At 43.3% G+C, this 16652-nt stretch overlaps 1 long non-coding RNA gene across 1 annotated transcript in view; it reads right to left on the bottom strand.

Moving 5' to 3' along the window:
* Positions 1-1977: 1977 nt before the first annotated feature.
* LOC143401099 (uncharacterized) overlaps positions 1978-16652 on the bottom strand; it is a 113560-nt gene continuing 98885 nt past the window's right edge. Inside the window, exons 3-5 of the long non-coding RNA XR_013154916.1 lie at positions 7660-7725; positions 6505-6582; positions 1978-3381 (exon numbers count right to left, since the gene is read on the bottom strand). This is a non-coding gene — a long non-coding RNA (uncharacterized LOC143401099). The remainder of the gene's footprint in view (positions 3382-6504; positions 6583-7659; positions 7726-16652) is intronic.

Consider the following 16652-nt stretch of genomic DNA (forward strand, 5'->3'; position numbering starts at 1 on the left):
ATTAGGTTATGTGAATGTACCAATGTGTAATAACAAAGGCCATTTTTTTGAACAATTGTAATGCACCAAACAATGATGTTACTAAAAGAAACAAAAAGAATAATATGATTTCTATAACTTCAAAATAATCTGATCTTTAGGAAAACTATTTTAAAAATAGTTTGTGCCTATCTATCGGACTTTTTACCTGTTTATCAAGGCTTAGTCTTATGAGGACATGGATTAAAAAAAAAAAAATCTTGTAAACTTAGCAGGGTGTGGTGACAGATTCCTTTAATTCCAGGGGTTCCAAGCCAGCCTCAGCAATTTACAGACACTCTGTAACAAAATAAAATAAATACAACTGGGAATGTGGCTCAGTGGTTAAGCATCCCTGGGTTTAATCCCATACCTAAACAAACAAACAAAAATCATATAAACAATCTTTTTTTAAACCTATGCAATTGAGATTGATCACAAAGTCATTCAAATCACCAGTGGCACAAACACATAATGAATTTGAATTTGAGTTTTAGATACCAATGAATCTTATGCAAAATGACTGTCCTAACAAAAAATGTGTGGACTTTCATCTGTGTATGTGCAGAGATTCATGTATCTTCGGGTCTATAAAGAAATTCAGTAACCTCATGAGGCAGTTTTTCAACAATCTAATTTCACAAGTGCTAATCTCTTGCTGTAATATATGGGCTAAAAATAACATTTCTAACTCCATATTCTACCTGTTATGGTTTCCTAGAGATGCTGAGTCTATGTAATCTTATTTAGTCAGCTTAGTAACTACTTTAAAAAACAATGACAACTCTGAAGGTATTTTAATTAGGGAACTGGTTGGAAATAGTGCTGTATCCTTCCTATCCTGGTAGAGCAAGAGAAAGAGGTTCAATTGTTGCTTCTAAAGACCTAAGTTGGATTCAGGCTTAGGAAGCCCTTTGATTTACTTCTCTAGCAGCCACGCTGAGAGTTTCCAAGTCATTTATGTGAAAGTAACAGTACTGAAATTTTGATATAAAGTCATTTTATCCTATGTTGTATGATGAGGAAGTAAGAAAGGAAGGAAAACACAGATGTCTGCTAAACATAAATACACATTTAAATGGGTCGTAACTGCACATGTGCCATTTGTGTTTTGGTTCCCTTGACCTGAAACCTTTCTGCTTGTAGAGATCAAGGAAGGATTTAGTAGGCTTCCGATCTACCTCGTCTCTGGCAGCACCACCACCATCTAGCGAGTGCCACGAGTGTGGGTGCGTCAGACTCTCCAGAGTGCTGTCCATCGAGGTCCACCTCACTGTTGGCTACTGAGTGCTGTCCCTGCCACCCGGATCTACTACTTCCATTACATTTAGAACTGTCAGTTGAGTGGTTGTGGCTCCCCCTGGAAGGTCTGGTCTCCAGAAAAGAGTTATTACAGAGCTCTCCCTGCATGCCGGGGCTCCCCTCACAACTCATTTCTCCAAGGTACACCTTCTGGACACTCCCAGTGTGGGCGAGTAGGTCTCACATGACAAATCCACTCCCATGCCGTGTTTCCTCAGCTCTCCCAGCTCAATCACCACAGGAGACTTCTGTGACCTTGACTGGTGTGGCGCCTTCTCCCACCCGCCAGCCAGCCAGCCGTTCTGCAGCAGTGGACACCCGTTCTGACACCTTCTACCTGGTGATAGAATCAGATCCCACAGGCTGAGGGCTGTGTCCCCCCCACACCCACCCACAATACACACTTCATTTGCTGCTCCCAGGCTCCAGGTTGCTTTTGATGTGTTTCTGACCCACAGCTGCCAATCAAGTTCCCACAACCTCACCTCAATTTCAGTTAATTTGCCCGAATGACTCACAGAACGCAGCAAAGCACGTTTACCAGTTTATTATAAAGGATGTAGATGGAGAGCCGCACAGGGCAAGGTGTGGAGAAGAGGGGCCGAGCTTCCACACCCACTCTGGCTCACCACTCTCCAGGGACTCCAGGTATCCAAAGCTCTCTGCGCGTCTATGGAGAACTCATTTCGTATGCGCGATTGATTGAATCCTTGGCCATTCATGATCCTGAAGTTGCCAAGGGACTTCCCGCCATTCATTGACTCGTTAACTTGGAAAGAGTCTATCACTTTGGAGAGTCTAAGTATGTTCAGAGTTTCAGGCCAGGAAACAAGAGAAAGACTAAATATACATTCCGTGGTATCACACCTTCCCATCTTCCAAAGCATTGAAATCCCTTCATCTACAGGAAACCCAAGGAGATGAGTGTTTTCAGTTCACAGTGGGCCTTTTTGATTCGTGTTCCAGCCAACCAACCAAGCACACCGTCAGCACTCTGCCCACTCTCTAAGCCGTGATGCTAAATCCAGAATCCCTTCTTGGGGGCCCACAGGAGTAAACTTGGCCAATCCAAGTTCACGTTCCTCCCCTAAGTATGCCCATTCCCACATTCATTCCCTGGTTTCCATCTCTGAAAAAAAAGGAAGTCATTCTTTTGCAGAATAGCACACCTCATCATGGATCACGCTTGGTACCTTTCTCTGGGGACTTGAGGAACCAGAACTAGTTACAAGCCTAGAAGCCAAGAGAGATGGCAGTGGTCCTGAGGAGAATCCCTAGGGTCTTACAGGTGGGCACCTGAAGAGGTCATTACCATGCTCTCTCAGAGGAACTGGCAAGGTTGACCCACTTGGGGTGGGAAGGTCCTGTCCCAGGGGTTGGGGAAGCTGCTTCTGCTGGAAGCGGGGCAAATAATTCCACCAGCAAAGACTCATCAGAATTTAGGGGCTTGAGATCCCCAGCGTCATCAGGGTCTTCCCATACATTCCCATCCCAACTGGAAATGTCCTCTTCCTTCTTAATCAAGGCCCTCACTGAAACTGTGGCCCCTTCACCCAGCTGGGAGTTCAACTTGCTTGTAATTCATCCAAACCCCTCCAACGTCAGTCAGTTGGGCCTGCTATTTATTATTGATTTCTTTTCTTTTTTTTTTTTTCTGTGCACTGGTTGGACAGGTGGGCTTCATGCTGAAAGCCAAAGGGGCACAGTGTAACCTCTGTCTTTGACTAGTGCCCACATGGCTAGCTCTAGGCCCACAGAGCAGGACTTCTCCCTGCCAGCTCCACATTCTTTCCACTCCTCTGGGCTGGCAGGTTCTCAGAGCACAAGGCCTGGAGGCATGCCAGCTCCTGCCAGACCAGGAAGACACACCCCAAAAGGAAGGACCCAGAAAAGAGTTCAATCAGGGAGGGTGTCATCAAGTCAGGATCTGATTGCCGCAAGATGGTTATTCTTGGTTTCAAAAATCTCAATCCAACAAGTACTTGTTGAGCTCCTTTCAGGGTGAGCACTCTCCTAAGTGCCACCAATCCATTCAGAACACAAGGATGTTCCAGGGGTGTCCTATGTGATGGGGAAGATAGGTGCACAAATAATCACACTTCCAAGTTCACGTTTATTTTCCCTTATTCAAAGCTTTGGTAAATGAGGTTACTTAGAGAGCCTGTACTAAGACCATTTAGGGTCAATTGTCTAACAGGGAATCCTACAGTGGAAAAATAAAATGTACATTTCAGGGTTGCACAGAAACTTTGTTACAGCCTGATTTGGTCCTGATTGTACCACTTGCCCCACCTGGTGGCCATTTGTTTGAACTGCAGAATCAGTTCTCCAGCAGAGGCCCTCCTAAAAGAGTCTGCAAATCTTAATGTATTTTGATAGGTTAGCAAATGCCCTAGAGGACTATCTACTCACTGTTGAATGGGACATCTTCCTCACTTTGGAACACAGACAACCTATCCCTGGCATTCTGCCGATCTTGGTTGAAATTGTGAAAATGAATACATTCGGACTTAGATTTCAGTGAACTGATGTCTAAGGAGCAGGGTTTCCTTCATGTTTTCCAACCATGTTTTGGTGGACCAAACTAACCAGAGAGGGTCGAGGAGGAAAGGGGAGAGATGGGGGGAATTAAACCTAATAAAACACAAGCATTAAAAAACAACACCAAAAAAACCCTCAGAAATATTTCTGAAAGTGCTAAATCTGAAACAGCACAAAAAGTAAAATATATCATCCCAATATATAGGGAAGGAATGTATATAGAGATCCCACTTTTTAACTACTTTAGAATACTATATATTCACCTGATAAAAATATGTTTATTATGTACTTTATTTAAAATAAAGTGAATTATGAAGATTGTGTTGATTCTGAAAGCTTAAAATAACAATGTCATCATTAAGAGTTACCACTATTCCAGGAGGGGGTGAAACCAAAAAACTCAGTGGTTTGTTTGAGGTGGTTACGTGGAGGCGTCAGCAGTGGAGGCCAGGAGCTGGGGCACGGGGAGACCTCGCTTGCCCTGCAGAGTGTCAGCCTGTCTCCATTCTAGGATGTCGACATTTGATATTTTCTCCCCAAATTCAGCCTCAGGTCCTGTCTTCCAACCAAATAGCTGCATCCAATTCTCTTCAATAGACATTCTGAGGCTATGGACACTTAGGCTTGGCCTTACACCTCTTCCAGAAGCTAGCCCAAGGTCTCCCCAGTGCTAGCTCTGTGATGTGAGTTTGGTCCCTGAAGAGGGCTGATGGTATCTAGTAGGAGGACTGAAGAACCCTCTGGCAGGTGGCGGCCACTTTGACAAGGTGCTCATCAACGGGGTGAGTGAGCTGGTTAATTACACTAGTGGGCCTCACAGACCTGCCAGTCACTAAACAAAGCAGCCCATTCATGGAGTCGAGCCACGTGGTCTGCAAGACTCCACACTAAGGTTGGTTTCCTTCAGCTGGAAATTCCATGCAGTTCAGATTTCCAATTCCCATGACCCTAAGACTTCAGCCCAAAGTGAGGTCAAAAAGCAGCCAAGATTCTAGGTGGGAATGCATAATTCATACGTAAAACAAAGCCTTAGTAGAAAGAAGGAAGGAAATCATCTGAAAGGGGTGGGTTGACTGTAGGGTCTATCAAAATGTAGCAAATAGCACCCCCGAGTGCAGCCACCTACAAGAACTAAGATGGGAAACTTAAAGACGGGTAAAGGAGAAGGTTATTTTATTATGCAGCAGAAAAAATTATCTCATTGATAGATGACAGATGTGAAAGCTAAATCAGATGGGCTCACAGACAGAGCAGAGCAGAGAACTGAGGAGAAAAGAGAGCGTAGCACATTCATCCGTTCAGTCATTCTGTTCAGCATTTATGTGAATGCCAAGTCCTCTGCAAGGCAAGAGTGATGGCCAAGCCAGACAGTCTCTGTGTTTGTGGACTCTAGGCTCAGGCCCAGGGGAGACAGGGTGTGTATGCTTGAAATCTCCAAACTAACTGGAATTTGGTTCCTACAAATGCAACCAAAATAATATGCAGGAAAGGAGGTGGAGAGGCAGCTTCCTCCTCTGTGCTATTTGAGCATAGACCATGGAGTAGCTCCAGAGGGTAGGCAGGAGGTTGGCTATTCTTGCCTTTGGGGAGGGGACATGTGACAAGGTAGATACATTTCTTGGCTCTTGGTCCTTTGAATTTTAGTCACATGTATCTCTTACTTGTTTTCAAAAATGTGCAAACTGTAAAAAAGTCTAGCACTAGTAGAGATGGATTCATACACTTTGGGTAAGGTATTTTATTTGTTTTGGCAGAAAATAACTTAGAACCTGGTGTTTTCACCAAGGGCCACCAAGCTGCCTTATTTGGGGGACCACAGGGCAACCTCCTGTATTTAAGACTTTACTATTTCTTTGTACCTAAATTGTTGGTAAGCTATTTTAAATTCTTTTGTAGAGACTGGAAAAAAAACTAAATAAATAAAATCTTATTTAAACTTTCTAAAACATTCTCTATCATCACCAGAAATATAAATGTATTCTCATCCGAATCAAAGTCTGCTCCATATCTTTCTAAAGAAGTAGGGGATTCTCGCTCTTTCTCATTTCTTAGTTCTACTGTAATGATGGTATATGGTATATGTTTTATTTTTGATAATTATTTAATTATACCATATTCAAATTCTCCAGTTAAAATAGAATACTGACAGGCACCGTGGTAATGGAAAATGCTGAGAAACATTCATGGCATCAGGAACAGAGTTTTGCTCCACTGCCCTTTAAAGAGGCATGGAACCTTGGAACATCATTCTGGGAGGAACATGTCACTTGCTCTGGGGGTAGCAACAGTGAGGTTGCAGTGGCTCAGTTACTCACTGACTGATGGAAGGTGTCTTATAAAGAGATGGTTGGACTGACTCTCCTTGGGTGGGATTCTAAGTGATTTAAAATATATGGACCTTCATCTCAGATATAACCTCCAGAGATTTAAGTTATTTGCAAGTGACATCAAAAATTAGGCTACAGATCAACATATAGACTGGGCTGTGGCCACACTGAGTCTGCTTTGACACTGGTGTGCAGGAGCAACTGGACTTCACTATCCCAACTGAGCTATATCCCCAGCCCAGATCTCCTCCGTTGTCTCACTTGAAAGAACCATTCATAAGGATCCAACAAGATCACTTTTTCTTATTAAACTTACCATTCTAGGGCTGGGGGTATAGCTCAGTGGTAGACAACTTGCCTCACATGCATGGGGCCCTGGGTTTGATCCCCAGCACTGCAAAATAAATAAATAAATAAAATAAAAATTTACCACATTTTACAAAGGAAATCATAGTCTGTAAACTGAATTTGTTACTTAGAAATACATAAACATCAGGGATCTCCTGTTGTGCCATTGAATGAGACACAGTTGAGGGTCTCTAAGTTCCCTTCTCTTAGTACTAAGTATCTTTAATTTCTGAATTGTGTCCCTCCAAATTCATATAGTCAAGCTCTAACCCTCAGCACTCCAAAATGTGACTATTTAGAGATAGGGCCTTTAAAGATGTCTCTAAGTTGAAGCAGGGCCATTAGGGTGACCAATACACCCTGTGTCCTTGTAGGAAGGGGAATTTTGGGCAGACATGTGCATACCCAGAGGGAGGACCCTGTGAGGAGATGATGAGAAGATGACCTTCTAAGAGCCAAGGAGAGAAACCTCAGAACAAACCCTGCTGGTACCTCAGTCTTGGATTTCAAGCTTCTAGGACTGTGAAATAAATTTCTGCAATATCCAGGCAGTGGTATTTTGTTATAGCAGCTCTGACAGACTCATACACCTTCCAACACTAAAATTCATTGGTTGTAGAAACCCCTTTCCTAATGCAGTAAGTAGCACAAGAATATATTTTTACCTTCCTACTCATACACACAAAAATACATAATTATTTTTATCCAACTAAGAAACTACTTGAGAGTCCTGGCTGCACCTGGAATCTATGGGATCCATAAGGTTGTTCCCGGTTTAGATTGATACAGTATTATACCATCTTGGTACAGTCAGGATCCATTATAGGATCCTTTTGCCTTCAGGCTTGTTTTTGCAACTACTTCCACTAACAAGCAAGTAGGTGGAATAGCTTCAAGGAATGATAAAATATACAAATGTGTGTGATTGCATGGTAATTTCTGGAAATGACATTCCAATTTGATGTAAATGTATGAGGTATAAACAAGATAATATTCTTTGAGCAAACTCAATTGACCTTTTTTCCCTGCCTAAAAAAAAAAAAATAGATGTTTTCATATAGAATAGAAGGCAAAATATAAGAATAAAAATATTGCCAGTACAGTGGCACATTCATGTACTCACAGCACTCTGGAGGCTGAGGCAGGAGGATTGCAAGTTGGAGGTCATCTTTGGCAATTTGGTAAGACCCTGTCTCAAAAAAAAAAAAAAAAAAAAAAAAGAGAGAAAAGAAAAGAAAATGATTGGGGATGTAACTCAGCAGTAAAGTGCCCCTGGATTTAATTCATACTTCTATATAGTTCTATATCTGTGGTTTTTCTATCTGTTCTTAGGCTCCAAAGAGGGACCTCAAGAATCTCTAGTAAAATGAGAGATACCAGATTGGCTATGTAATTCATTTGGGCTTCAAGTAAGATTTTTTTAAATAAATGATTACATTGCTAAATAATTTGAATCATGAATGCTCCCTATTCATTCATTTATTCTGTCGATAAACACTTGCTGATGCCTATTGTGGCAGGCACTACGCCAGGGGACTCCCAGCTCCTCTGTTTAAGGGGAATCCACTCTCAGTCTGGCTTTGGGATAAAAGATGACCCAGCAATAATGCTTCTTTATTGTTAAGTGTTTTAAATGGAAGCTACTATTGGGATTATTTTACAGAGGGAAATGAACTGAGGAGGAGCAAGTAACTCTCCTTGCTCCTACATTTTAGGTTAAGGTGCAAGTCTGGCTAGAAGATGAGCAATGGGAACAGTGGTGGGGGGGGTGCCTTGTGTCCGCCATGCTTTCTCTTTTGCCTTTAGGCAGGTGCTAGTGGCGGGTGGAGCTTCCTGGAGGTGGGGAAAGGGAAGTGGTGCCAAGTTTCTTCTCAGGAAGTTTGATAGCAAAACTGATGGAATCAATTCTGATGTATCTGCTGCCCAGCAGCCTGGCATTCCTAACCATGTCACACTCGGCAAGGTAAGGTCTTTTAAAAAAAGACCCAAAGTTTGAGTATTTTGGCTACTGTCTTTCTATCAGGAACTCAGGAATGCTGGGGCCTACATCATGTCTTTATTCTCTGCAGAGGGGGTCCCACTCACAGAAAGGAAGTCCTGTCTACGGAGAGGGATCTCACGCTGAGCTTCTGTCCTCATCTTCATTTTTGAATAAGAAAACAAAGATTGGAGAGGTTCCGTGATTTGCCCAAGGTCATGCAGCCTGAAGGTGGCTAACAGAAATTTAGTTGAAGAACACTGACTTGGGGTCCAGAGACATGGTCAGTGTTTTAGATCTGCCTGGGCAGCTGGTGAAGTCCACTTGTCAACTGGAAGTAGGAAGTTGGCTTCCCTGAGAGGTCCCTGAAGTTCTGTGCTGCTCTCTGATGGTGGGATGTGTGTCTGTCCATCACCACCTCCCAATGTCTCAAGGTATGGGAATTAGGACTACAGGTTAGTAATTTCCAGTGAGCTTTCATTTCTTTCCTGTAACTACAGACATAAGTACAATATAAGGGAATTATCAAAGTCCCTCAGTATTCCCAAACCTCCTTAAGCAATTTGTGCTGCTTAAATCCAAAATTAAGCTCTGGCTTTGTTCTGGGCTGTTGGCAAGGTTCCTAATTACAAGACGATGGGGATCTCCTTATGTCTTACGGAACTGCGAGCTTTACCTGCGATTCATTTCAGAGTGTGGGCAAAGAGCTGGTGTTCCAAAGGCTGAACACTGGGTGTTGTAGATACTTTGGACTTCACGTCACCACCTGAAGCCACCTCCACATTTCTTTTGGTAACCTTCCTGGCAAAATTTCTGATCCTACAAATGGACCTGTTCCCCATCAGTAATGAGATTCAGCTTCCTGAATTACTGAATTTTCATGGTAACCCACCCATCCACCAAGAAGGGACAAAGAAAGAAAGAAATACACTCTCAGCATCTAAGCTGTTTATCAAACCTGGGTGAAGAAATGGATTTGTTTGGGTGAGGCAGCCACCATCCTCCATTCCCTGGAGTCCTGAGTGCCACCTGTCCTCAGCAACACCCTCCTCTTCTCCTGGGACTACTATGCTTTTAGCATCCGCTGTTCTTCCTAGTTTTACTGGTGGCAATTGGTGTTAATGCCCTATTCAGCTGACAGAAGGATGAGCCAGAGGCATTTTAGTTGAAAGACAGTTCAGTTCTGTCAGGTGTGTTGGAACCCGCTGCTGCCCTCCCACTTAATTTCATTCTGCTGGAATCCAAGGGATGACAGCTCTGGATTCTCTGCTGCCATTCACAAGGGTACACTCTCCAGAAAAGAGAGAAGACTGCCCTCGGGCCCTTTGTTCCACGCAGATTAGGTGGTGAGGTGAGGGTCTGAGGAGTTCTCTGTTGCCAGACAAATGGGTGGTCAGCCTGACTGACGGGCAGGTGACGAGAGAGAGAGGAAGAAGTCGTCACAGACAACTAAACCTTAGATGGTACCCAGCCAGAATCAAAGGTTCCACTGCTCACCCTCCAACCAACACTCAGGAGAGGGAAGTTGGTGGAAGAAAACAGGTGTACTCAAGCCAGCCGAGGAAGACAGGAGACTTATGCCCCAAATCTCTACTTCAGGGGCTCTTTGGGGTGTGAACAACTTTTGTGAGAGGAAAGAGGGCACAGAGGGACAAAAGGCAGGAAACATGCCTATGGAGATCCAGCCAGGCTGGGATAGAGAATCACGCACGAATTCTGGTTTTCTACCCCAGCTGGTGCCTGCCCATGCAGTTTCTTAGTTTCTATTCTCAGCAGGAGGAATCGGGATCTAGAAAAACAGGCAATTAGGAAAAGAGAAGCAAACGAACAAACAAACAAACAAACAATTTGGGAATTTTAATTTCGTCTGAGCCCTACAGAGGTTTTTCTCTGAAATATGATCTGAGTGTTCAACTTCTTCCTTTCTTCAGGGATACCTGAATGTAGACTGGAATAAGTAGACACAAAAGAATAGGGTAGAAAAGGGACCAGCACATATTTTTGTTAGGATCACTTCTTCTAAGTAATATTCTAGGTCAGTGAGTCTCCAACCATTGATTTCATAGGCCTTTGGGACACTTTAGGGAAATTGTTATTCTTTTGTTTTTTTTTTTTCTTTTAGCCTTTGAAATCTTAATTTTAGCCTTTAAAAAAAAGTTGTATTAATTTTGAGATAATTATAGATTCATATACAGTTATTTGAAATAATAGAGAGAAATCCCATCTACCCTTTACCCACTTCCCACAATTGATAACATTTTGCAAACAGGATATTAATTTTTTATGATATGATTTTTAATTGGTGTATTATATTTATACATAAAAGTGGAATCCCTTGTGATATGTTCAGACATGCACATGATACAGCTTGGTGAATCTTACTCTGCTCCTCTTCCCTTTGTCATCTCTCTCCCTCTGCCACCTGCTTCTACCTCTACTCCATTTGATCTCCCTTCTGTGGTCATGAGATTCCTCCAGGCCCATTTTTTTTCTTTTTTTAAAAATTTTAATTTGTTATATGTGACAGCAGAATGCACTACAATTCATATTACACATATCTTTTTTTTTTTTTTAAATTCCTCATTTCTCTCTAGCTTCTGCATAGAAGAGGAAACATTTGACTCTGACCTCTGACCTTCAGAGTGACTCTTGAGATGTATATTTATTTCTTGGGGCTACTATAACAAAGTACCACAAGTTGGGTGGCTTAAAATGAAAAAAAAAAATTATTGTCTCACATTTCTGGAAGCTGGAAGTCTAAAATCGAGACATCGACAGGGCCATGTTCCCTCTAAAACTTGTAAAGGAGAACCTTGCCTTGTCCAGTTTTGGTGACAACTGGCAATCTTTGGGTGGTCCTTGGCTTCTATCTGTACCACCGTAATCTCTGCCTCTGCCCTCACATGACCCTAGGACAGAGAACTAGAAACTGCTTTTGCTAAGGCGCTGACTCATCATTGAGGCGTGCACATGCCCAGTGGGTAACTGAAAGCAGGCTAGAGCTTGGCATCTGTCTTCATTTTGGATTTCAGGAGCAGACAGATTACCCCATGATGCGCTCACTCCACTAAAGGGAAGCACCGACCCCACGGCAGGAACTGAGCTGCCCCCCTAAGCAGGAGCAGTGGTCTCCTGGGAACCAGATTGTCCCTCACATGACAAGGACTTGTCCAGAGCCACCTGAGATAACAATGACTTGCTCTTCCAACCATGCAAATCCCCAGGTATGCAAGCCCCCAGGTCTTGTCCGGGCATGTCCCTCTTTTCATAAAACTTCAAAGTTTCTCTCAGCCCCTTTCAGGCAGGTCACTGGACCCATTTGTCCATTGTTTCCAACGTGGCCAGGCTGACTCCATCTCCTCTCCTGCACTTTCCCACGGCTCCTCACTTTGATTGGCATATTGGGACAGGTGGGAGAGCCCGATGGGTTGGAACCACCACTGCTGGTTAAGATTACAGCGTAATCTTAATCTAATTACATCTTCAATGGCCCTGTTTCAACATAAAGGCATATTCTGAGGTATTGGGGGCTCGGACTTCAGCATACCTTTTTAAGGAACAGAGTTTAAATCATAATAAAAGAGATTACAGAATCCAAAGTTTCCTGGACTTATATGTCCAGTATGTCCAGAGAACTTTCTTTTTCTTTCCTTCTTTCTTTTTTTTTTTTTTTTTTTTATTTTTTTGAATTCAGGGGTGCTTAACCACTGAGCCATATCCCCAGCCCTTTTTTATATTTTATTTGGAGACAGGGCCTCACTGAGTTGCTTAGAGCTTTGCTAAGATGCTGAGTCTGGCTTTGAATTTGTAATTCCTGTGCCTCAGCCTCCCAATCTGGGATTAGAGGCCTGTGTCACCCCACCTGGTGTCCAGAGAACTTTCAGTTCAAAGAAAATGCAGGGCTCAGGGTTGTGGCTCAGTGGTAGAGGGCTTGCCTAGCATGCAAGAGGCACTGGGTTCCATCCATGGCATCACATTAAACAAACAAACAAACAAATAAACAACTAAAATGAAGGTGTTGTGTCCATCTACAACTAAGAAAAGATTTTTTAAAAGAATGCGGCGGCACTCCTGCCCCGTGGACTGCATGGCCGCTGCCATGCAGGCTCAGATTTCCCCAGAATGTTAGCACCAACGCTGCCTCCAGGTCTCCAAGGCTCTGACATTATTATGGTGCATTTCAACTTCCTGGGGAACCATGGCACTTGCCAAGCATGGAAATGCTCCTGCTGAGCTTGCCAACTCCTGGGATCCTCTCTAGATGTGAGTCTGCCATCTTGTGGTAGGGTCTGGATTTTTCTTTTTGTTTGTTGTTTTAAAGCAAAACAGAGCATGTTACCTCTGCTGAGGTTGATGTTGCATCAAAGCCCAAACTATCTGAGGTAGCTCTTGACTCTAGTTGCTCTCTGTCCTTCTGAGCATGCTCCAACCTCCATACTGGTCTCTCAAAGTCTAGCCTGTTCTGTCCTGCAACTAGGGGTGTCTCTGACCCACTGAACACTCTGGGGCATTACACTCCCTCTGTTCTGTGCTGCTCTTAGCTCCTTCTTGAGACACCTTTTTCTGGTCCTGACACCTAACCAATCACCACAAGACCAGTGGCTTTCAAACTTTGGTGAGAAAAAATTATAGGAAGAAGTCTGCTTTTAATCTGGAATATATACAAAAATAGTTTAAGCTACATTAAGTGGCATGAAACAGTATTTATTCTTACAGAGTGCCAGGTACAAAATTTTTTTTTCTATTTTATTCTATTCTCATCTGGCTATTTCACTTACTACAGCTGGCAGAAGACGCTACCGGTGTCCCTGATGTTTGGTCATTTTCAATGCCAATAACTAAGCTACAATGGTTCTCCCACACCTGGAGGCTGATGAATAATGAGCACCATTAAGGCTTATTTCAAATGTAAAAAAACCTTGAGATAATGTACTAAATTGTTCAGAAGGTTGTTTTCTTAGTGGAATGCTACAGGATTTTCTTTAGCCAGCATTGCCGGAGTTCCTGTCTTTGTCCCAGTGCCCATGAGGATGAGGGTGGAAGAATTTCCAGTGTTGCTGAGAACCGGACGAGAGTTCGGATCAAGCTAGCTGCCTACAGAACTTACCTGGACTGTGATTTAAGCTAGCTGCCTGCAGAACTTACCTGGACTGTGATTTACCTGGACTGAGACAACAAACTGTAATCCACAACAAATTGTAACTCGGTATCTTTGCTAACGGTGTCATTGCTGGTATAATTTTTCCAAGGGCTTCTTGCATGGAGCCATCAATTGGCTTGGTATTGTGGCATTTTATATCCTCCCCTTCTGCTTGTAGCAGATTGTTTGTGTAAAAACCATTATGGTCGTTATTTAAATTAAACAAAAGGGGGAAATGTTAGGGTCTGTAAATAAGTCAAGATGGTGCCTGGCATTTTGCCAGAGGGAGTGGTTTGTGAAGTAACGCCAGTGAGCCATTAAGTGTGGAGATTCCTTACTGGTTGACTGCTGTATCTAGTTTATGTTAATTAAGATAAGCTGTGTGGAAAGTATATATACCCCTCCTGTCCTACAATAAACGGCTCCCACTCCTGCTGTATCAAAGTACACAAGTTGCTCGTCACCCCCGGGTTATTTTGCTGCAGCCGGACTTACAACTTACAAATGATAAAAAATAAAATTTGATTTACTGCCTATAAGAGGCTGCAGCTTACACTCAGAGAAGCAGTGTTGGGGATTAAGGCAGAGATCTTACATCTCCTCTTAACTTCTCTCCAGTCACTTTCTGCTCAATGGCAAGGGCGATCTTCACAACCTAAATTAGATCAGGTCTCTCAGCACTTAAAGCCTTCTAGCCCACTTAGAGTAAAGCTCAAACTCTTGACCATGGCCTGAAAGCTCATTCATGGAAAGATACTGTTAGTCCCGTTTTTGTTCCTGTGACCAAAATATTTGAAAATAACAATTTAGAGGAGAAGTTTATTTTGGCTCACAGTGTCTGAGGTCTCAGTTCATGGTTGGCCAACTTCACTCTGGGGCCCGAGGTAAGAATAACCTAGTGGAAGGGTGTATCTGTTCAGCTCATAGAAGGAGAGAGAGAGAGAGAGAGAGAGAGAGAGAGAGAGAGAGAGAGAGAGAGAGGATGAATTAATCCACTGATTAAGTTACAGCTCTCAAAATCTAATCATTTCACCCTCTGAACATCCCTGCACTGCCTAACATGAGCTTTTGGGGGACACCTCACATCCAGAACCTAACAGGCCCCCGTCTAACTTCACCTTATGCCACACTCAGCTTGGCTTTCTCTCCTGCAGTGGGCAGCCTCCTGTCACTCAGTGATTAGTCCCAAGGTCTTCTCAGAGAGGCCTTCCTGACCACTTGATCCAATTCTTGTTAGAGCTCAATAATTTACCTTAGTTTATGTTCCTCCTAGTATAAGTTGTCCCTCAGCATCCCTGAAGAATTGGTTCCAGGATCCCCCTCCCAGATGCTTGGATTTGAGGGCCCTCGAGCCCCCCGTGTAGAATGGTGTGGAATTTACACAGAGCCTGGGCGCATCCTCCCATATACTTCAATCATCTCTAGATTATTTACAATACCTAATACAATACAAAGGCTAAGCCTTAATGGTTCTGCAATATTGTTTAGTGGATAATGAAAATAATAAGGTCTGTACCAATTCAGTACGGGTAGGTTTATTCCCTGAATGTTTTCAGTCCATTGTTGGCTGGCCCCGGGATGCGGAACCCATGGAAATCGAGGGATGACCATGCTGACTGCCTTGTTTCCCTCTGGCTCTTCACTAAGGTGTCAGCTCCACGGGAGGAGGACTGTCCTAGGGCACAGGCCTTGACCAGGTTGAGCTGCTGGGGTCAGCAAGTGAAGGGAAGGGAAAGCAGAACTGGGCAGAAGATGCTCCAGCCCCCTTACAGGGAGATCTGAAGTTGGGTGACCCTGCGGAGCTGTCCAGATCTGGGCTCAGGTCTGGGCCTTTTCATCTCTTTGGTGACCTATAGCTGGCTTCAGGCTGCCCCAGGAAGGGGACATGATGTGGACAAATCCCCCAGGTCTTCAGTTAGGCAAGACCCAGTAGGGGTGGCAGCTGGGCTGAGTGGCAGTAGCACTTCCAGTACCTGGAGGGGAACATGTTACACCTTGACCTGGGGTTCCAAACTAATTTTGACATGTTCCCTCCGCCACTTCAGTTCCCTATTTCCCATTACCAGCCTCAATATGCCCTTGCTCTCTCCAAGATGCCAGCATCGTCGCTTGAATGTGACCCTTCTCCCCTTCTAGGCACTAGCTTTTAAGGTCAGGAACAGATACTTCCAACACTTCCTCAGGCCCATGCTAGGATTCCTGGGCCTGCCCTTACCTCTCCCTTCCTACAACCTATAGCTCTTGGCTATGTAGTAGTTCCCTGATGTTTCCAGAAGGTGTCGCTGTTGCTTCAAGGGCAAAAGAACAGCATTACAATTAAGAGCCTAGTGGCTTTGTTTGGGACTCATTAACATTTTATTGCTCATGTTATATAATAATCGTACTACTTTTTAATAATAATGCCATCATGATAATGTTGATTCTACCAATGCACGTATTCCACAGACGGTCTACGCTGGGCAAGTCACTTCTGACACCGAATGCTATAAAAGAAGTTAAGATGCCACTCACTAGTCTCTTGCTTTACAAGCATGTAGCGTCTCTCTCAAGTATGGTGAAGCGGGGGTCTTTGTGGGGGTGCGGGGATCAGTGGGGTGGAGGTAATTATAATTATAATAATCAGAAAGTGGCTGGGGATATAGCTCAGCTGGTACAGTGCTTGCCTATCATGCACAAGGCCCTGGGTTCAATGCCCAGCACCAGTAATAATAATAATAATAATAATAATAATAATAATATCATAATAATTAGAGTCAGAAAGTAACAAAAGATGACTAAGCACATGTCTTTATATAGGATTAATTGTTCAAGTGACTTCTCTTTATTCTCCTTTTCACTTTTAGTTCATAACACAAAGAAAACTAATGACTCAAAAATTCAATGTAAGTAAACAGTGTAGGGTAATCAAATGCTCACCTGAAAGCAATCAAAATTGTGTTTTGAAATCTCCTGATAATTCTCCTGAATGACTGACTTAACTTATCTGAAATTATTCATC

Source organism: Callospermophilus lateralis, unplaced genomic scaffold (assembly GCF_048772815.1).
Source record: "Callospermophilus lateralis isolate mCalLat2 unplaced genomic scaffold, mCalLat2.hap1 Scaffold_1954, whole genome shotgun sequence".
Classification (NCBI taxonomy): Eukaryota; Metazoa; Chordata; class Mammalia; order Rodentia; family Sciuridae; genus Callospermophilus; species Callospermophilus lateralis.